Source organism: Oncorhynchus tshawytscha, linkage group LG22, assembly GCF_018296145.1.
Source record: "Oncorhynchus tshawytscha isolate Ot180627B linkage group LG22, Otsh_v2.0, whole genome shotgun sequence".
In the NCBI taxonomy this organism is placed as follows: Eukaryota; Metazoa; Chordata; class Actinopteri; order Salmoniformes; family Salmonidae; genus Oncorhynchus; species Oncorhynchus tshawytscha.
In genome coordinates, this window is record NC_056450.1 from 12,545,579 (window position 1) to 12,566,364 (window position 20,786).

General features: G+C 45.3%; 1 protein-coding gene across 1 annotated transcript in view; it reads left to right on the forward strand.

Annotated features, from left to right (window-relative positions):
- LOC112221820 (membrane-associated guanylate kinase, WW and PDZ domain-containing protein 3) overlaps nucleotides 1–20,786 on the forward strand; it is a 212,027-nt gene that overhangs the window by 34,180 nt on the left and 157,061 nt on the right. The window lies entirely within an intron of this gene.

The window sequence follows — 20,786 nt, forward strand, 5'->3', positions numbered from 1 at the left end:
CATTAAAATAACATCAAATTGATCCGAAATACAGTGTAGACATTGTTGATGTTGTAAATGACTATTGTAGCTGGAAACGGCTGATTTTTAATGGAATATCTACATAGGCGTACAGAGGCCCAGCAACCATGTGTTCCAATGGCACATTGTGTTTGCGAACCCAAGTTTATCATTTTTCAAGTTTATCATTTTAAAAGGCTAATTGATCATTGCAAAACCCTTTGCAATTATGTAAGCACAGTTAAACTGTTGTCCTGATTAAATAAGCAATACAACTGTCCTTTAGGCTAGTTGGAGTAGAGGTCGACTGATTATGATTTTTCAACACCGATACCGATTATTGGAGGACCAAAAAAAGCCGATACCGATTAATCGGCTGATTTTTATTTATTTATTTGTAATAATGACAATTACAACAATACTTAATGAACACTTATTTTAACTTAATATAATACATCAAAAAATCAATTTAGCCTCAAATAAAAAATTAAACATGTTCAATTTGGTTTAAATAATGCAAAAACAAAGTGTTGGAGAAGAAAGTAAAAGTGCAATATTTGTGCCATGTAAGAAATCTAATGTTTCAGTTCCTTGCTCAGAACATGAGAACATATGAAAGCTGGTGGTTCCTTTTAACACGAGTCTTCAATATTCCCAGGTAAGAAGTTTTAGGTTGTAGTTATTATAGGACTATTTCTCACTATACGATTTGTATTTCATATACCTTTGACTATTGGATGTTCTTTTAGGCACTTTCGTATTATTGCCAGTGTCACAGCATAGCTTCCGTCCCTCTCCTCGCTCCTACCTGGGATCGAACCAGGAACACATTGACAACAGCCACCCTCGAAAAAATCCCAGCAGCGTTACCCATGCAGAGCAAGGGGAACAACTACTCCAAGTCTCAGAGCGAGTGACGTTTGAAACGCTATTAGAGCACACCCCGCTAACTAGCTAGCCATTTCACATCGGTTACACCAGCCTAATCTCGGGAGTTGATAGGCTTGAAGTCATAAACAGTGCAATGCTTGAAGAGCTGCTGGCAAAACGCATGAAAGTGCTGTTTGAATGAATGCTTATGAGCCTGCTGGTGCCTACCATCGCTCAGTCAGACTGCTCTATCAAATCACAGACTTAATTATAACATAATAACACACAGAAATACGAGCCTTATGTCATTAATATGGTCGAATCCGGAAAGTATCATCTCGAAAACAAAATGTTTATTATTTCAGTGAAATACGGAACCATTACGTATTTTATCTAATGGGTGGCATCTATCAGTCTAAATATTCCTGTTTCATTGCACAACCTTCTATGCTATGTCATAATTACGAAAACTTCTGCCAAATTAGTTTGCAACGAGCCAGGCGGCCCAAACTGTTGCATATACCCTGACTCTGCGTGCAATGAACACAAGAGAAGTGACACAATTTCACCTGGTCAATATTGCCCGCTAACCTGGATTTCTTTTAGCTAAATATGCAGGTTTAAAAATACATACTTCTGTGTATTGATTTTAAGAAAGCCATTGATGTTTATGGTTAGGTACAGTCATGCAACGATTGTGCTTTTTTCGCAAATGCGCTTTTGTTAAATCATCCCCCGTTTGGCGAAGTTGGCTGTCTTTGTTAGGAAGAAATAGTCTTCACAGTTTGCAACGAGCAGGCGGCCCAAACTGCTGCATATACCCTGACTCTGTTGCAAGAGAAGTGACATTTTCCCTTGTTAAAAGAAATTAATGTTAGCAGGCAATATTAACTAAATATGCAGGTTAAAAAATATATACTTGTGTTTTGATTTTAAGAAAGGCATTGATGTTTATGGTTTGGTACACATTGGTGCAACGACAGTCCTTTTTCGAATGTGCACCACATTGATTATATGCAACGCAGGACACGCTAGATAAACTAGTAATATCATCAACCATGTGTAGTTAACTAGTGATTGATTGATTTGTTTTTTATAAGATAAGTTTTTAATGCTAGCTAGCAATTTACCTTGGCTTCTTACTGCATTCGCGTAACAGGCAGGCTTCTCGTGGAGTGCAATGTAAAGCACGTGGTTAGAGCGTTGGAGTAGTTAAACGTAAGGTTGCAAGATTGAATCCCCGAGCTGACAAGGTAAAAATCTGTTATTCTGCCCCTGAACAAGGCAGTTAACCCACTGTTCCTAGGCCGTCATTGAAATTAAGAATGTGTTCTTAACTGACTTGCCTAGTTAAATAAAGGTGTAAAAAATGAAAATTAGGCCAAATCCTTGTCCAAAAATACAGATTTCCGATTGTTATGAAAACTTGAAATCGGCCTAATTAATCGGTCGACCTCTAATCTGGAGCATCAACATTGGATTCGATTACAGCCTCAAAATGGCCAGAAACAATGATCTTCAGAAACTCGAGAGTCTATTCTTCTTCTGAGAAATGAAGGCTATTCCATGCAAGAAATTGCCAAGAACCTGAAGATCTCAGACAACGTTGTGTACTACTCCCTTCACAGAACTGCGCAAACTGGCTCTAACCAGAATAGAAAGAGGAGTGGGAGGCCTCAGTGGCACAACTGAGCAAGACGACAAGTACATTAGTGTCTCTAGTTTGAGAAACAGATGCCTCACAAGTCCTTAACTGGCAGCTTCATTAAATAGTTCCCGCAAATCACCAGTCTCAACGTCAACAGTGAAAAGGGGAATCAGGGATGCTGGCCTTCTAGGCAGAGTTGCAAAGAAAAAGCCATATCTCAGACTGGCCAATAAAAAGAAAAGATTAAGATGGGTAAATGAACACAGACACTGGACAGACGATGATTGGAAAAAAGTGTTATGGACAGACAAATCTAAGTTTGAGGTGTTCGGATCACAAAGAAGAACATTTGCAAATGGAGGAATTCTTTGACGAAAGCAAAGTTTGAAGGACACAATTATTTCAATTTAAAAATCATTATTTATAACCTTGTCAATGTCTTGACACTCTTTCCTATTCATTTTACATGGAAATCAAGGACATTTCTAAGTGACTCCAAACTTTTGAACGGTAGTGTATGTTTAAAATAAAAAATATGGGGGATTGGAAATGATGCAGAGAAATTACAATGATAAATAGAAGCTACAATCTATATTAAAACTGATCTAACCCTTTAAAAATAAAGGATTGTGCTGGTAAGGCAACTCCCCCTACTGTGGTAACGCAAATTCCACAGTAGCAGAACGATGCTGAGACTTGATTTTTCACTTTAAAAACAGATTTACATGAACATTGCAGATCTAATGTTTGGTAACGATTAAGTTTAAAACTCCCTCCGTTTGTGACCACGTTTTCCAATAACGATCGAGTCCGAACGAAGATTCCGAGATGTCTGCAGAAAGAATGGGGTGTGGGCTATGACGGGCTTGAGTTTGAAAATATCTATTTGGGTTATTGAACTACAGGAAGTGACACGGATTAACCCCCAGTAACAGGATGATGACATCATGGGTCCCTGATCTGTACAATACAGAAATGCAGAATTATGAATGTCATTCTCTTCATGGTGATATCCTCTATAGGTACACGACGGTAGAAACATGTCCTCCTTTTTGAACGCTTGGGTATTATTCTACACAATGGCTGTTGTTCTAATGAGCTCCGCCACCAAAAAAGACCACATTTGGTTGGACTGCATCACTGCACACCTCATTTCAAGGGAAGGTTAACTTTTCATAATGTGCTCAGAGGCCAAAACTCTCATTGGTGAAATGAGCCTTTTTTTGGAAGTCGTTGTCCCTTTGAAATGATTTCGAAGAGCAGATGATGTTGCGCAGGTGATGTAAATTGAAGTGCGTTCTTTGAAAGTTGGAACCTGTAGTATTCCCTCTCTTCTCTCTTTCTCCTCACTCTCTCTTCTGCTTTGACTCCTATTGTGGACCAGCCTCACTATACGTTGCTGTGTTCATTCAGTATGGTGAGCGGCATCCCCTCTCGTCTCCAGGCTCAGCTTGGCACCAGTAGGCAGCGATGCGAGAGTGACAATTGTCTCTATTGAATAACAATCTCCACTAAGTGTGTTTGTCTCCGACTCACCATTCTGAAATGGACCTGCTAGTATAGGGAGACTGGAGAAATGGGGTGTGCGCTTCAGAGGCTGTAGTGGAGGTGCTATTATAGCCATATAACCCGGTGAAGAATGCAAGGGTTTTTATTAGACCTGGCCCCAGGTCAGCCTCTAGCTTGTTCAGCTGTCAGGCTTGGAATGTGTGTACAGGAAGGCGTGTGTATACAGGAGTTTAAAGGGCACCGCCTCTTTCTCACACACATTCAGAGTTTCATTCAGCGCTTCAAGTTAGTTCAGTGTGCCAGCGGCCAAGTAAAGTGGGTCACGCCTTGTGCCAGCCAAACACTCTATCAGTGCCTCCAGGCAATATGTCTTACATCAGACTGGGTACATTCACTCCCAAAACTTCAGGAAATGTTTCTTGTGAGATTGGTAAGCAACCAGGAGTGGTTTGTTGAAAGTTATTGTTCTCAATCCTGGTGTCTCCCATGTCCTGGTAAAGGCATTAAGGAGGGGGAAGCAGACTGTATTCTAGTGTGTGTGTGTGTGTGTGTGTGAGAGAGGTGGCGTGCATTGCGTGCCTGGCTGGCTCTTGTGTCAGGGGAAGAACAACAGCAGTGTGTTAGCAGCAGATGCAGCTCCCTGGAACCCCAGCTGTGCCGTTAGTTAAAGGACCCCTCCTCCCCCACTCCAACACACACCATTCACTCATACATCACTACACAATGACTTGGCACTGTGCTCGCTGAACTGTCAAGAAGTGCGTGTGTGTGGGAAAGGGCGGAGACATGAGTCTGCAGTTTGTCTATCCGTCTGCCTGGAGAAGTTTGAGCATTCATCCATGGGCTTCAAGTCTATGCTTTTAGTGCAGCAATGTGAACTTAAGAGGCCTAGTTGTCCCTGTTTTTGTCTCCTCCCCTTCTCCCTCTCTTTGTAACTAGTTTAGTGAAGCCCAGGCTGTCTCCTCCCCTTCTCCCTCTCTTTGTAACTAGTTTAGTGAAGCCCAGGCTGTCTCCTCCCCTTCTCCCTCTCTTTGTAACTAGTTTAGTGAAGCCCAGGCTGTCTCCTCCCCTTCTCCCTCTCTTTGTAACTAGTTTAGTGAAGCCCAGGCTGTCTCCTCCCCTTCTCCCTCTCTTTGTAACTAGTTTAGTGAAGCCCAGGCTGTCTCCTCCCCTTCTCCCTCTCTTTGTAACTAGTTTAGTGAAGCCCAGGCTGTCTCCTCCCCTTCTCCCTCTCTTTGTAACTAGTTTAGTGAAGCCCAGGCTGTCTCCTCCCCTTCTCCCTCTCTTTGTAACTAGTTTAGTGAAGCCCAGGCTGTCTCCTCCCCTTCTCCCTCTCTTTGTAACTAGTTTAGTGAAGCCCAGGCTGTCTCCTCCCCTTCTCCCTCTCTTTCTAACTAGTTTAGTGAAGCCCAGGCTGTCTCCTCCCCATCTCCCTCTCTTTCTAACTAGTTTAGTGAAGCCCAGGCTGTCTCCTCCCCTTCTCCCTCTCTTTGTAACTAGTTTAGTGAAGCCCAGGCTGTCTCCTCCCCTTCTCCCTCTCTTTGTAACTAGTTTAGTGAAGCCCAGGCTGTCTCCTCCCCTTCTCCCTCTCTTTCTAACTAGTTTAGTGAAGCCCAGGCTGTCTCCTCCCCTTCTCCCTCTCTTTGTAACTAGTTTAGTGAAGCCCAGGCTGTCTCCTCCCTTCTCCCTCTCTTTGTAACTAGTTTAGTGAAGCCCAGGCTGTCTCCTCCCCTTCTCCCTCTCTTTCTAACTAGTTTAGTGAAGCCCAGGCTGTCTCCTCCCCTTCTCCCTCTCTTTGTAACTAGTTTAGTGAAGCCCAGGCTGTCTCCTCCCCTTCTCCCTCTCTTTGTAACTAGTTTAGTGAAGCCCAGGCTGTCTCCTCCCCTTCTCCCTCTCTTTGTAACTAGTTTAGTGAAGCCCAGGCTGTCTCCTCCCCTTCTCCCTCTCTTTGTAACTAGTTTAGTGAAGCCCAGGCTGTCTCCTCCCCTTCTCCCTCTCTTTCTAACTAGTTTAGTGAAGCCCAGGCTGTCTCCTCCCCTTCTCCCTCTCTTTGTAACTAGTTTAGTGAAGCCCAGGCTGTCTCCTCCCCTTCTCCCTCTCTTTGTAACTAGTTTAGTGAAGCCCAGGCTGTCTCCTCCCCTTCTCCCTCTCTTTGTAACTAGTTTAGTGAAGCCCAGGCTGTCTCCTCCCCTTCTCCCTCTCTTTGTAACTAGTTTAGTGAAGCCCAGGCTGTCTCCTCCCCTTCTCCCTCTCTTTGTAACTAGTTTAGTGAAGCCCAGGCTGTCTCCTCCCCTTCTCCCTCTCTTTGTAACTAGTTTAGTGAAGCCCAGGCTGTCTCCTCCCCTTCTCCCTCTCTTTGTAACTAGTTTAGTGAAGCCCAGGCTGTCTCCTCCCCTTCTCCCTCTCTTTGTAACTAGTTTAGTGAAGCCCAGGCTGTCTCCTCCCCTTCTCCCTCTCTTTGTAACTAGTTTAGTGAAGCCCAGGCTGTCTCCTCCCCTTCTCCCTCTCTTTGTAACTAGTTTAGTGAAGCCCAGGCTGTCTCCTCCCCTTCTCCCTCTCTTTGTAACTAGTTTAGTGAAGCCCAGGCTGTCTCCTCCCCTTCTCCCTCTCTTTGTAACTAGTTTAGTGAAGCCCAGGCTGTCTCCTCCCCTTCTCCCTCTCTTTGTAACTAGTTTAGTGAAGCCCAGGCTGTCTCCTCCCCTTCTCCTCTCTTTCTAACTAGTTTAGTGAAGCCCAGGCTGTCTCCTCCCCTTCTCCCTCTCTTTCTAACTAGTTTAGTGAAGCCCAGGCTGTGTGTGAAAGCTGTACCAGTGTAGAACATTGTTGTAAATTGAAAGAGCTCCTTTTCTCCCTGTGACCGATGCAACTGTGGTAAAGTAGTCACAGCAATACATTCCGAGGCACTGTGTGTGTGTTCAGCCCAGCCAGCGGCAAACAAAGACCTCTTTAAATTCCTTGTCGATACTCCCCCATGCAGCCTGTGTTTCCTGACATTTCTCATAGTCCATTCCACTGCCTGCTAATTTCAAGGCCTTTCTCCACGCATGCCTCACCTGCCTTGCAGCTGCTGCTCTGCTGTGTCTGCTCCTTCCCTCCCTCTCTCCCTCCCTCCCTCGCTCCTCTCCTCGCTGTTTCACTCCCTCGCTCCTCTGGAGCCAAGCCAGGGGCAGTCTCAGTGGGATTGGGGATATCTGTGTGATTGTGTAAAAAAAAAAAAAGGACACGCTCAAATCCTTCTCCCTGAATGACACGCCTTGAGCAGTGTCCGTCGCTCCGCACACACAAAAGGAGGACGGCTCAAATGGAAGGATCCACCCTGATCCATTGGGTTTTGCAGCAGCTGGCGTGTGTGTACTGTGTTGTGGCGTGTGTTTTTGTAATATGCACGTGGCAAGAAAGGGTATGCACCACCACCCACTGTTCTCCACCTCGAGAACAGTATTGATCTCAGGCTCCATTCCTATATATGCATTGACCAGCATTGCGGTGGTTGACCCCTTGGTCAATACTGCATTAAAGCTGGGGCCCGACAGAATCCCTAGCGGTGCACTTCTGCTGAAAGACTGAAGGGATGTATATTAAATGGCACCCTATTCCCTATGTATGAGCCCATAGGACTCTGGTCAAAAGTAGTGCAGTATATATGGAATAGGGTGCCATTTGGGCACAGCTATGGACTGAAGGACAGGCCGCGATGCTAATTACTGACTGTCAGGACCCCGTCGCTCACAGAGAACGGCCAGACAGTCGCAGAGAGATGCGAGAAGCCTCCAGCCCTCTGCTGAGCTCAGCCTCCCTCTGCACAACCTGGCATCAGCCCATCACATCAACCAGCGGGGCCAAGGATGTGTCCTCCATTCTTGGACCTGCCTCACTTCATCTTCATCCTCCATCCTTCCGCTAAGAGCTGGTCCAGAGGCAGCTTGAGGCACTCGGTAAAATCTTTGTGTAATTAAGACCGTAAAGAGTTCCCGTCGTCCGTTCCAGGCTTCTTCGACATCAGTCCTCCTCTCCCACTTTGACGTGTTCATTTGTCTTTGCAGTTGAGAAGAGCAAACCTCAGAGCTACAGGAATTCTAAATCTGTCCACTCCACCCTCCTCTGCTTGGAAGCGCCAGCCAGCCAGCCAGCCAGCCAGCGTGATGAATTTGCCTTGTGAAGCTCCCTCTCCACTCCAAACTTATTTGTGGTTTCACAGTGTAGATAATGCTCATATGGGGGGGGTGGGGTGTTCCTTTTGTGCAGCTGCAACGCCACGGCAGAAACCATTTGTGAGAGGAGGAGAGGCTGTAGAGAGCAGAGTGTTCCCAGCAGGGCCCCTGAACAATATACCTTAGTGTATGTATAAGCTGGTGTATGTATAAGCTGGTGTATGTATAAGCTGGTGTATGTATAAGCTGGTGTATGTATAAGCTGGTGTATGTATAAGCTGGTGTATGTATAAGCTGGTGTATGTATAAGCTGGGCTCGCTGCTAAGTAAACAGGAACGTGGCCTGCCCCCCAAAAATGCTGGCTGAAATTAACAAGGGGACTTGTGTCCTTAATAGAGCTGTGTCGCACGTCCCATTTTTTTTTTTCCCTTGCTTATATTGTTCAATTTTTTTATCTTGTCACAACCTAGCTTGATGTGGCGGTGCCTGTAATCAACCGATATTAACTGGATGGTGTCTATTACGTGTAAGATCTTCCCCACTGCTACTGTCCATCGCTCCTGTTCTGCAGCCCCGTGTTGTATTGATAGGTAAATGTCACAACCCGGAACGGGGGGCGCTTCAGCACGTTGGCCGGTCCAGACCTGGTAAACCACGGAGCTACAGTACAGCCCTCCGCAGCACCTGTCATATCTGTTTTGTGCCTGCACAGGCTCGGGGCTAGACGGGGTTAGGGAGGGCCAGTAAGCCATGTCATTTTGGCTCGTCCTTACCCATATACAGGTTTAGTTGGGTCTTGGATGAATGTCTCATCCCTATTTGACCTGTTGTCCATTGTTCTATTTTGGGGCCGCAAACCTGAAATCCCATTATTTTTTTTTTGAGAGAGTAGAGCACATCTGATTTTAAAAAGATGTCCATAAGCCCTTCGTACGTCATTGAATTCATCAAAATGTATTCCCTGTACCACTCTAGTTTGATTGAACTTCAGAAAAAATTACAAACAGCAATTTTCTTGATGGATGAAATCAAAGACCCAGACTATTTTGGTCAGCTAAATCTACTGTAGGCATGTCAGTAATGAATTGTTCCCCAGATCTAGAGATCAGCCCGAGATCAATGAGATGGTCCCAGGGCGCTTATTAACCGCTGATCTAGGCTCATTTAATGGTCATCATTTTGTACTGCGACGAAGGAAGAAATGCTTACAAACAGCAGGCTCTGTATTGATTCGCTAGAAAAGGCTTGTGTGAACAACAAAAGGAAAGACCAATTTTAACGCCCTCCTCCTTCCTCTTCAGGGTAGCCTACTGTAGTGTAGGTTGCTCTCTGCGTTTGACTCTCTCTCTCTAAGTTAAACACCAGAGGAGATCTCTCTGAGTTGAGGCACGTTCGCCTGCTTTTTGCCCACGTGTCTTAGTCAGGGCTGCTGACATGCACTGCTACACTACGCATCCTTAGCTAAGGCAGTGACTCAGGAGCTCATTATCCCTTAGTGACCCCACTCTCCTACCATCCCCATCCTGTTCTGTTGTTGATGATGAGGACGACAATGGCGCTCGTCTCTCGCGCCCCCCACTCACTCGCCCCACTGCCACAGCTGCCCCCTTCTCCCTCCCCATCCCCTGTCCTCCTCTCTGAGCCCGATTTGCCATAGTTCCCAGGGGTCTGACGGTGACAGGGAGAGGAGGACCCACGTGAGACAGTCGTAGAAACACTAATGACCTCACACAGCAGTGACCTCATATCTGGATGACTGACCGTCCGTCCGCCCGCAGCGTAGACCAAAATACATCCACGACTGGACTAACTGTATACATCACTTCCCTTTTGGGCTCGTAGACCTGGTCTCTACCTTTTACCACTCAATGAATCATCCCACTGTTAGTCCCTCTAGATCTTATTTTAGGTTTGTGCAGTTCTATTTTGGTGTCGACGGCGGTGATTTAGAGTTCACCCTTCCAGGTTGAGTTTCTTTAGAACGCTGCTGTAAAAAATGTGTAGCGTGTAGATAATAGGTGTAGTGTTTTTATTTTTTATTTAAAAAAATATTTTTGACACCTTTATTTAACTAGGCAAGTCAGTTAAGAACAAATTCTTATTTTCAATGACGGTCTAGGAACAGTGGGTTAACTGCCTGTTCAGGGGCAGAACGACAGATTTGTACCGTGTCAGCTCGGGGATTTGAACTTGCTACCTTCCGGTTACTAGTCCCAACGCTCTAACCACTAGGCTACCCTGCCGCTCCAGTGTAACGTGTAGATGGTTCCGTGTAGATAATAGGTGTAGTGCAACGTGAAATCCCTTCTTGAACCATCCCATTATTCTCACACCGCATGTATGTTGGACCTGGCTGACCACGAGGGACAGACACCGGCATGGAGGAATGAATAAATAGCTGGAGTAGTGTCTGATGGGGGTGATTGGGGTCAGAACAACCGGCTCCATGGGGAACACATCCGTAACACATCCATCAACGGTAGTGTCACATAGGTCTCAGAAGACTTGGGGCCAGGCAGGTATCTTGAGTTCTGGGAAATAAAACAACCCTCCATGTTCCAGTGGAACAGAAGCGGTGTCCACCCCCCCCTCCCTCTCCAGAGTCCCAACCTTGGGTTGGCAGGTAACACTCTGCAATCTCTGGTGCAATCAACATTTCCAGCTCTGCTCTGCACTCTCCCACCAGGCAATTTGGCTCTGAGGCATCCTTCATTATCGTAGCTGTTTGCTGCTCAGATAAGGGGTTGGCTGGAGAGTATAGGCAAGGCTGTGTGTGGAGGTTTTTGAAGTGGGGGGCGCTGGGGAACCAGAGTGCATGGTGCATGGGAGGGAGGTAGAGAGTAAGGGCTCTGTTTGGGTAGATTGGGATAAGGGACCAGTTCTTCTGTGGAGAGGGAGAGATTGGGTCTGGTCTCATCAGTCATTCGTGTTTCCCGAAGGCAGGCGATACATTTATGTCCAAAATAAGGCCATAGAAATGCATTGAGCTTATTTTGGACAGATTTTTGGTGAGAGTGAAATCTTTTGCTTCTTCTGCTCTTTACACACACACACACACACACACACACATATCAAGCCCCTCCCCCTGCCACTCACAACAAAGATGAGAGCTCTTCTGACGAATGGTTTCAACTCGCCACTTACATTTTGAGGTTTGGTCCAACAGTATCTGTCACATGTAAACCAAAACACTTTGAGACATTATTTTACTGTAAGAGAGAAGTGACCCTTTCTAACCCTTTTTACGTCTCAAATGCTCAAATTTGCGCGCAGAGCAGACGCCACTAAGACGGGAGAATCAATGAACATTGATTGTGGGAAACAAATGCTCAGTTTGTCACGTGGCATTGCGGTACCATGTAACACGAGCATCATTTTAGCCAAAGACCGTTATACTAGCTGTCTAGTCTGTTTTTATAAATGTGCAATAAGCACAAGACACAACTGGCAACTCGTTCTCATTCTAAGAAATAAGGTTGGCCGCTTGATTTCAACATCTGAACAAAGTGGACAGACTAGCATGCTGTTGAAACAGTTGGAGACGGACAGAAGGTTGTGCTCATAACTATTCAACTGTTCTTCCCTGTTGGCTAGCAAATAGATCCAAGTTGACTTGTCATATAAAGATTAGCTGGCTACTCACTATCACATGGCCTTGAGAGATTGTTTATGAGACCTGTGTTCATTTTCTGTAATGCCTGCTACAAGAAGTCCGTCGTTATTAGTGAATGTGCATTATGTGTGGTTCTGGTTCATAGACAAACATGAAAGCCAGATTAGCGATTATTGCAAAAAAAAGCAGGGTAAACTATTTTGATTGAAATTATTTGTAGGTTGTATGGTTATATTTAGCCTAGGTATAATTTCACAATTATATTATTGAATGCAGTGTATTTGACCTAATAGTACAACAAAGCTTAGTTAGAGAACATTAAAAGCCTCGATGTACTTCAGAAAGTATTCATACCCCCTGACTTGTTCCACAATTTGTTGTTTCAGCCTGAATTCAAAATTGATTCAATTCATTCTCACCCATCTACACACTACCCCAGAATGACAAAACATGTCTTTTAGAAATGTTTGCAAATGTATTGAAAATGAAAAACAGAAAGATCTCATTTACATAAGTATTCACACCCCTGAGTCAATACATAGTAGAAGGACCTTTGGCAGCGATTACAGCTGTGCGTCTTTTTGGGTAAGTCTTTGAGAGCTTTTCACACCTGGATTGTACAATATTTACACACTATTCATTTTAAATTCTTCAAGCTCTCTCAAGTTGATTTGTTGATCAATGCTAGACAGACATTTTTAATTTTTGCCATAGATTTTCATGTCTATTTCAGTCAAAACTGTAATTAGGCTACTCGGCAACATTCAATGTCATCTTGGTAAGCAACTCCAGTATAGATTTGGCCTTGTGTTTTAGTTTATAGTCCTGAATTTGTCTGCCAGTGTCTGTTGGAAGGCAGACTGAACCAGGTTTTCCTCTAGGATTTTGCCTGTACTCATAGCTGTATTCTGTTTATTTTTATCCTAAAGGACTCCATAGTACTTGCCAATGACAAGCATACCCATAACATGACGTAGCGACCACCATGCTTGAAAATATGAAGTCGTACTCGATGTATTGTGTTGGATTTGCCCCAAATATAACACTTTGTATTCAGGACAAAAAGTACATTTTCTTTGCCACAAGGGCCTGGTTGCAAACAGGATGCATGTTTTGGAATAGTTTTTATCCTGTACAGGCTTCCTTTTCACTCATTTAGGTTAGCATTGTGGAGTAAATACTATATTGTTGTTGATCCAGCCTCAGTTTTCTCATAGCACAACCATTAAACTCTGTAACAGTTTTAAAATCACCATTGGCCTCATGGTGAAATCACTGAGCAGTTTACTTCCTCTCCGGCTACAGAGTTAGGAATGACGCTTGTATCTTTGTGGTGACTGGGTGTATTGATACAGTAAACCATCCAAAGCCTAACTAATAACATCACCATGCTCAAAGGGATATTCAGCATTTGTTTTACATGTCTACCAATCGGTGCCCTTCCTTTGCGAGGCATTGAAAAACCTCCCTGGTCTTTGTGGTTGTATCTGTGCTTGAAATTCACTACTCGATTCAGGGACCTTGTAGATCGCAATGAGTTCATTTATTATGCGATTTTGCAAATCTTTACTCTTGAACTTATTTAGGCTTACCATAATAAAGGAGTTGAATAAGTATTGACTCAACACATTTCAGCTTTTCATTTTTTATTAATTTCAAAACATATCGACAAACAAAATTCTACTTTGACCTTATGGGGTATTGTGTTTTAGATCAGTGACTGACAAAATATCTTAATTTAATACATTTTTAATTCGGGCTGCATCAAAATGTGGAATGTCAAGCGGTGTGATTTATTTTCTGAAGCCACTAACTAGATATCGTGAATTGCCCACAAGTAAAATAAAATGAACAGATTATTTTTAGGCCAAATCGCCCAACCCTAGCTAATCCCCCAAACTGCTTAGTGCCTACTCCTATGGCCGTTGACATGATTGACATGCCAAAACCTTTTACGAGTTTTCTATCAAGCACAAACATAATTGGGACCAGGCCAGATATGTTCTGTACACAGGGGAATCAGATAAAATCAAGTAAGGAGGAACTCAATGTGCATGACGTTGTCTCTCATGACTGTGTTTGCATGTCCGGCAGTATGAGGCGACTGTCGGGATGGTCTCTGCATGGTCAATCCGACATCTGCAGTGGCCGTACAGCGTTTACTGCCATGCGGCCTCTGCCGAAGTCGGAGCGTTCATCCTTCTTGCGCATCAGAGAGGTTTCGCACACATCCAATAAATTGGTCTGCACCGCACCACTCGTAGGGATTCAGGGCTATCCAGCTAATTACATCCAGCTAATTACAAACAACTGGCTAAACAAAAAGACAAGACCTGATCCCGGCGCTTGACCTACCGGCGCTTGACCTACCGGCGCTTGACCTACCGGCGCTTGACCTACCGGCGCTTGACCTACCGGCGCTTGACCTACCGGCGCTTGACCTACCGGCGCTTGACCTACCGGCGCTTGACCTACCGGCGCTTGACCTACCGGCGCTTGACCTACCGGCGCTTGACCTACCGGCGCTTGACATACCGGCGCTTGACACGTAAGAGTTGAGCCAAGATGGCATGACGTCAAAAGACTGCACCGTTTCCCCACCTGCATCTCCATCCTGAATCGCTCCAGCCAAATTAGCCTACATTTAGGCTGTTTGTGTATTTCACACTATAGCCCTACTCGCACGGGACTAGTATTACCAGAGATCGTTTTTTCAAAACTGCTCCCTGTATTACTTTATATTTATTTAAAAAATAAAACATTCTAGGCCTGAAGATATTTCAAAAAGTCCAGGCGATAACAGGCTACACTGATAACTTGAGTTGGTTACCAAGTTTCTAAATCATTACCAAAACATCTTTGGTATAGTGTCGCCATTAGTATTTTGAGTGTGATCATAATCATTAGGATATTTTGGCTATCTGCAGTAGAAGACCTCTTGACCCTATCCATCCCCATGACCTCCCTGATCTCTTTCCAGGAGTTGAAGATGATTTTCTTGTCTTGGAAATCCCTGCACGAGGTGTCTCAGAGTTTTTTTAAATGTATTTGTGAACTTGTTCTGATAGGCTTTCGTCAAAGTTCTCCATGTTTGTTGTCAAGGGAGTGAGTTTGTGTTTTATACAGGAGGTACCGCCCCCATCTACCGTCAACCAATCATGTCAGTGCGGGGCTATATGGAGCCCTCCGCATTGTTGCACGACGATGCGGTAGGGAGCTCGATTTGGCCTTCAGAAGCTTCCGGAGCCACCGCAATTGTGTACAGAGTCCCCGAACCAAGCATAAATTGTTTTTAAGGGTGTCCTTTGAGGCAGCGCTCTCCCCAGAAAGCTCTCCCCGTGACTCTATCCCTAAGGGACTGTTCAGTGTTCACAGCGCTCTCCCCAGAAAGCTCTCCCCGTGACTCTATCCCTAAGGGACTGTTCAGTGTTCACAGCGCTCTCCCCAGAAAGCTCTCCCCGTGACTCTATCCCTAAGGGACTGTTCAGTGTTCACAGTGCCATTCCCTGAATAGCTCTCCTCTACTCTGTTCAGCTCAGAGAGTACTGTACTGTGGGAGATGAGCCATACTGTTGCATGTCCCAGGATGGCTGGCCAATTGATAGGCCCCGCCGATACTGTAAATACTCAACCTGGCGTTCCTTCTCATTGGATCTGTGACCTCCCACGACGCATGCTACTACAGGTACAATGAGCCTATAGCACTTTTGTACTGTACGTATCCATGGTACAGTACAATATAGCAGACTGACTGTTCCCTTTTACCTTTCCAGCAAGGCTTTCACAATAGATATCTGAGTAAAACTGAACATACTGCAGCTTATATTCATTTCAGAATGGAAATCCTCTGTTGGCATTTTCTCTTCTGATGGAATTAATTTTAGAGAATTGCCAGTTGGCTGATAAAAATGGTTGAGTCATAAGAACAAGGGTAGGGCTCAGAGAGGAGGGGGGCCTAGAGATGGTGGTATTAATGGTCTCTGTGACTGGCTGACTGTGATCAATGGCCTCTGGCTGCCTCTCCAGCTCACAGTTCAGCCCAAAGTCTGGACAAAATCTGCCTCTTTTCTCTCTCTCTTGCTCACTCTCTCACTTTCTTTCCCTCTCTCGCGATCTCTCCTCTCTCGCGCCGTAGCCCTCTCTCTCCCCTCTATCTCTCTTGCTCTCTTTCCTGCCTTCCCTCCCTCTTTCTATGTTGTGGGATGGGGCTGTGTGTGGGGGTGGTGTTAGCATCACAAGACATGGGGGCATATGCCCAGCCCCTGATCCGTTTATGTAAGGGTTTTGGGACTGAGTGCAGGGCTGAGGGCTTGGTTGGATCATAAGCCAGCCTACATGGGTTGGAGGGGGCAGGCCTGCTGGAGTAGCCCATGATGGTGTGTCTTTCTGTGAAGGATTTGGGTCTGATGACCAGCAACACGCCCAGCCTAGTTTAGAAGGCAAGGCTAGGAGGAGCCCATGATGTAGCCCTATCTGTAGAGGATTTGGGCATGTTGAGCAGCACGCACAGCCTTAACCAGCAGGCCAGCTCAGGAGGGCTGAACATGAGTGTGGTGGAGGGAGCAACAGCAGTGTGCTGCAGGAGAGCGCTGGGGGGGGGAGCAGGAGGGCGGGAGGAATGAGCGAGCACAGATGTACACATAATAAACCAGGGTGCTGCCGCTGTGACACAAGCCTGTTGCCGTGATGCCTCCCGAACGTTGATTATGTAGCCCTGTGTCTAATCGGGGGATGAGCCGTGGTTGGTCACTAAGACTGTTGGCCACACGTCGTCTTTACAGGGTTGGAACCCAATGACGCGTGAGAACAAAAGTCTGCCATTCTCCGGTTCAAAGGCATATCATCATCCAATGAATTACATGAAATTATCCCATTGGATTTGTTTGGGATCTGAGCCAATTTCCTACAGGATTTCAGTCATCTTAAAGGAAACCTTTTTAAGCCCTAGCTGGAAAAGCTGCAGAGCGAAAGAGCCCCAATCTGGCAAACATCACCATCACACCAGGTCTGCGTCTTTTTGTGTTTTGCTTCTGAAATGAAAAGAAACTCACGGTGGTAGTTGTTGACTGTCTCAAGCCTCGTTTTGAGTTGCATAAGCATCATTTAGAAGGCCCTGGTTGTCTGTGTCAAACTATCAGGTTTATAACTAGATCAGGGTCCGTATTCACAAAGCATCTAGGAGTGCGGATCTAGGATAAGTTTGGCCTTTTGAAATGACAATGAAATAAGAGGGAGACCAGATCCCAGATCAGCACTCCTGCTCATAGACTCTTTGTTAATACACCATGAGAACCACTGAACCGTGTCTTACTGTCTTTGGCATTTTTACCACTTGATTTAGCCCCTCTCTTATCCAAACCTTCTCAGTCGGGTCCTAGGAGCCCGCATCAGCAGGATTTAGAGACCAGCGGCCGCTGGTCCATAGACTGGCCTAAGGGATGAATTACTGAGGGCACTGGTCCAACCACTACTGTTTTCTAATTACTGACAGCAGCTGTCGTATTCAAGCCAGTTTTCTGGTTCACTGCACTGCCTTGTCTCAAAGATACAACCTGTAATCTGTCAGTTTTCACATCTCGAACCCCTCCATCATAGAGCCATGGGTTCTACTCAGTACGTCTGTCTGTCTCTGTCCGGTCTGTCCGTCTTTCTGTCAGTGAGCCAGGCCTTAATGGATTGGTCCTTCCCTCGCTATGAACCTCCAGGATCTCAGTTAGCTCCCTAATCAATAACAAGACACAACTCCCTTCTGTCCCCCTGCTCTTACGTTCAAAACGGGCTCAAACAGGCTCACTGTGCTCCATCAACCTGCATGTCCACTCTGTATACATCCCATCTTCATCCATCTCCACTCTGGACACAGAGAGACTGTCCCAGTCTGTCTGAAAATGTGAGCATCGATTTGTACTGCACCACTTAGGAAACATGAGAGAATTGTGATTGCTGGAAAGTGTTACTTATGCAAACATGATTACATACTGAATAGGTATGTCTATTACGCTCCATTTGAATGTGCTTTCCTGGTTCCTCTGGTATGGAATTGATCTCTTATGTAGGATGCTGAAAGACAGCTGAAATTACACTTTTCTTTAAGCTTTGTGTTTGACCACTGGGTGCTTTTCCATGAAGGCTGTTAGCTTAGACTCAAAGACGATCACATTGCCATACAAAACAGAACGACAACCACAAACAACAAAGGATCCTCACCCCAATAATAGGCAATCTATACTCTTTTGAGTCCTTGAAGGGACCTCTGACACATGGATTTTGGAGTGTAATGTCCCTTTAAAACAGGAAGCGTGAATGTATCTCCTAGGCACCACTTAGCCTCTTGTTGCTCTGCTGTCGGTGGCTGTCAGTAGCTGCTGTAATGGGCAAGTGAACACTCCCTCTGTGTCTAGCCTCTGTGTGCTGTTATTGGCCTGGACCTCACACAGAGACCCGCCTGTTGAAATGATGAGGTCAGAGAGGGTGGCTCTCATCGGCTGACAACCCCACTCACTCTGACACATTCAGCCCCTCTCGCCTCTGTCCTCTCTCCCCTCTCTCTCCCCTGTGGCTGGAGAGGGGAAACTCATTGCAAGTATTTGCTCGGTGTTGTTGCTTTGTATCCTCTCAGCTCCTCTCTCTCCACCATTTCTCTCTCTTATCCTCTCTTCTCTTCTGTGCTCACTCTCTCTCCTCGCTCCCTCTCTCCTCGCTCCCTCTCTCCTCTCCCTTTTCTCTACCACAGCCTTTGGCTCGTCGCTGTCTCCCTCCTTCTCTCCCCTTCTCATTCAGCTGTCGCCCCCTGACATTCTCCAAATTACATTGTTGTTTACCTGTTTCAGTGCTTCCCCTCCCTCCCCCCTCCTTGTTCAAAGGTGAAGGAGTGCCCCCCCTCCCCACTAAAAGGTTGTTGGGTTTTCTGTCTTGGAGAAAGCGAAATGTCAAAGCTGGAGTTAATTGTCTCATTACCGACATTGTCTCTGGCTGCCTCTAATTTAAGAGCTGATGGGTTGGTATTGACTGATTTGGTGTGTGTGTGTTGACGGAGAGCGTGTGAACGTCCATGTATGTGTGCTGACAACAGACGTCAGAGTTTCCATCAGGAAAATGTGGCACCGGACATTTGAGCGGCAGCATTTTAATTTAGCGGACATTTACCGGAGCATGCGAGTTGAGGATGCAATGATGTACGGTCCTTCGTGACCAATTCCGATGTGCACTTTGAAGACGGAATGAAATCTAATTTAATTTGTCACATGCGCCGAATACAACTGGTGCACACCTCACAGTGAAATGTTTACTTTACAAGCCCTTAACCAACAGTGCAGTTCAAGAAATATAGTTAAGAAAATATTTACAATATAAAAATAAAAAGTAACAGTATATTTACATAACAATAACACGGCTATAATACAGGGGGCACCGGTATTGAGTAAATGTGCGGGGGTACAGGTTAGTTTAGGTAATTTGTGGGTAGGGGTAGAGTGACTATGCATAAATTATAAACAGCAGTGTAAAAACAAAGGGGTGGGGGTCAATGTAAATAGTCTGGGTGGCCATTTGATGAATTGTTCAGCAGTCTTATAGCTTGCGGGTAGAAGCTGTTAAGGAGCCTTTTGGACCTAGACTTAGTGCTCCGGTACTGCTTGCCGTAAGGTAACAGAGAGAACAGTCTATGATTAGGGTGACTGGAGTCTCTAACAAATTTTGGGGCCTTCTTCTGACACCGCCTGGTATATCTACAGTGAGGCAAAAAAGTATTTAGTCAGCCACCAATTGTGCAAGTTCTCCCACTTAAAAAGATGAGAGAGGCCTGTAATTTTCATCATAGGTACACTTCAACTATGACAGACAAAATGGGAAGGAAAAAAATCCAGAAAATCACATTGTAGGATTTTTAATGAATTTATTTGCAAAATATGGTGGAAAATAAGTATTTGGTCACCTACAAACAAGCAAGATTTCTGGCTCTCACAGACATGTAAGTTCTTCTTTAAGAGGCTCCTCTGTCCTCCACTCGTTACCTGTATTAATGGCACCTGTTTGAACTTGTCATCAGTATAAAAGACACCTGTCCACAACCTCAAACAGTCACACTCCAAACTCCACTATGGCTAAGACCAAAGAGCTGTCAAAGGACACCAGAAACAAAATTGTAGACCTGCACGAGGCTGGGAAGACTGAATCTGCAATAGGTAAGCAGCTTGGTTTGAAGAAATCAACTGTGGGGGCAATTATTAGGAAATGGAAGGCATACAAGACCACTGATAATCTCCCTCGATCTGGGGCTCCACGCAAGATCTCACCCGGTGGGGTCAAAATGATCACAAGAACGGTGAGCAAAAATCCCAGGACCAGACGGGGGGACCTAGTGAATGACCTGCAGAGAGCTGGGACCAAAGTAACAAAGCCTACCATCAGTAACACACTACGCCGCCAGGGACTCAAATCCTGCGGTGCCAGACGTGTCCCCCTGCTTAAGCCAGTACAGGCCCGTCTGAAGTTTGCTAGAGAGCATTTGGATGATCCAGAAGAAGATTGGGAGAATGTCATATGGTCAGATGAAACCAAAATATAACTTTTCGGTAAAAACTCAACTCGTCGTGTTTGGAGGACAAAGAATGCTGAGTTGCATCCAAAGAACACCATACCTACTGTGAAGCATGGGGGTGGAAACATCATGCTTTGGGGCTGTTTTTCTGCAAAGGGACCAGGACGACTGATCCGTGTAAAGGAAAGAATGAATGGGGCCATGTATTGTGAGATTTTGAGTGAAAACCTCCTTCCATCAGCAAGGGCATTGAAGATGAAACATGGCTGGGTCTTTCAGCATGACAATGATCCCAAACACACCGCCCGGGCAACGAAGGAGTGGCTTTGTAAGAAGCATTTCAGGTCCTGGAGTGGCCTAACCAGTCTCCAGATCTCAACCCCATAGAAAATCTTTTGAGGGAGTTGAAAGTCCGTGTTGCCCAGCAACAGCCCCAAAACATCACTGCTCTAGAG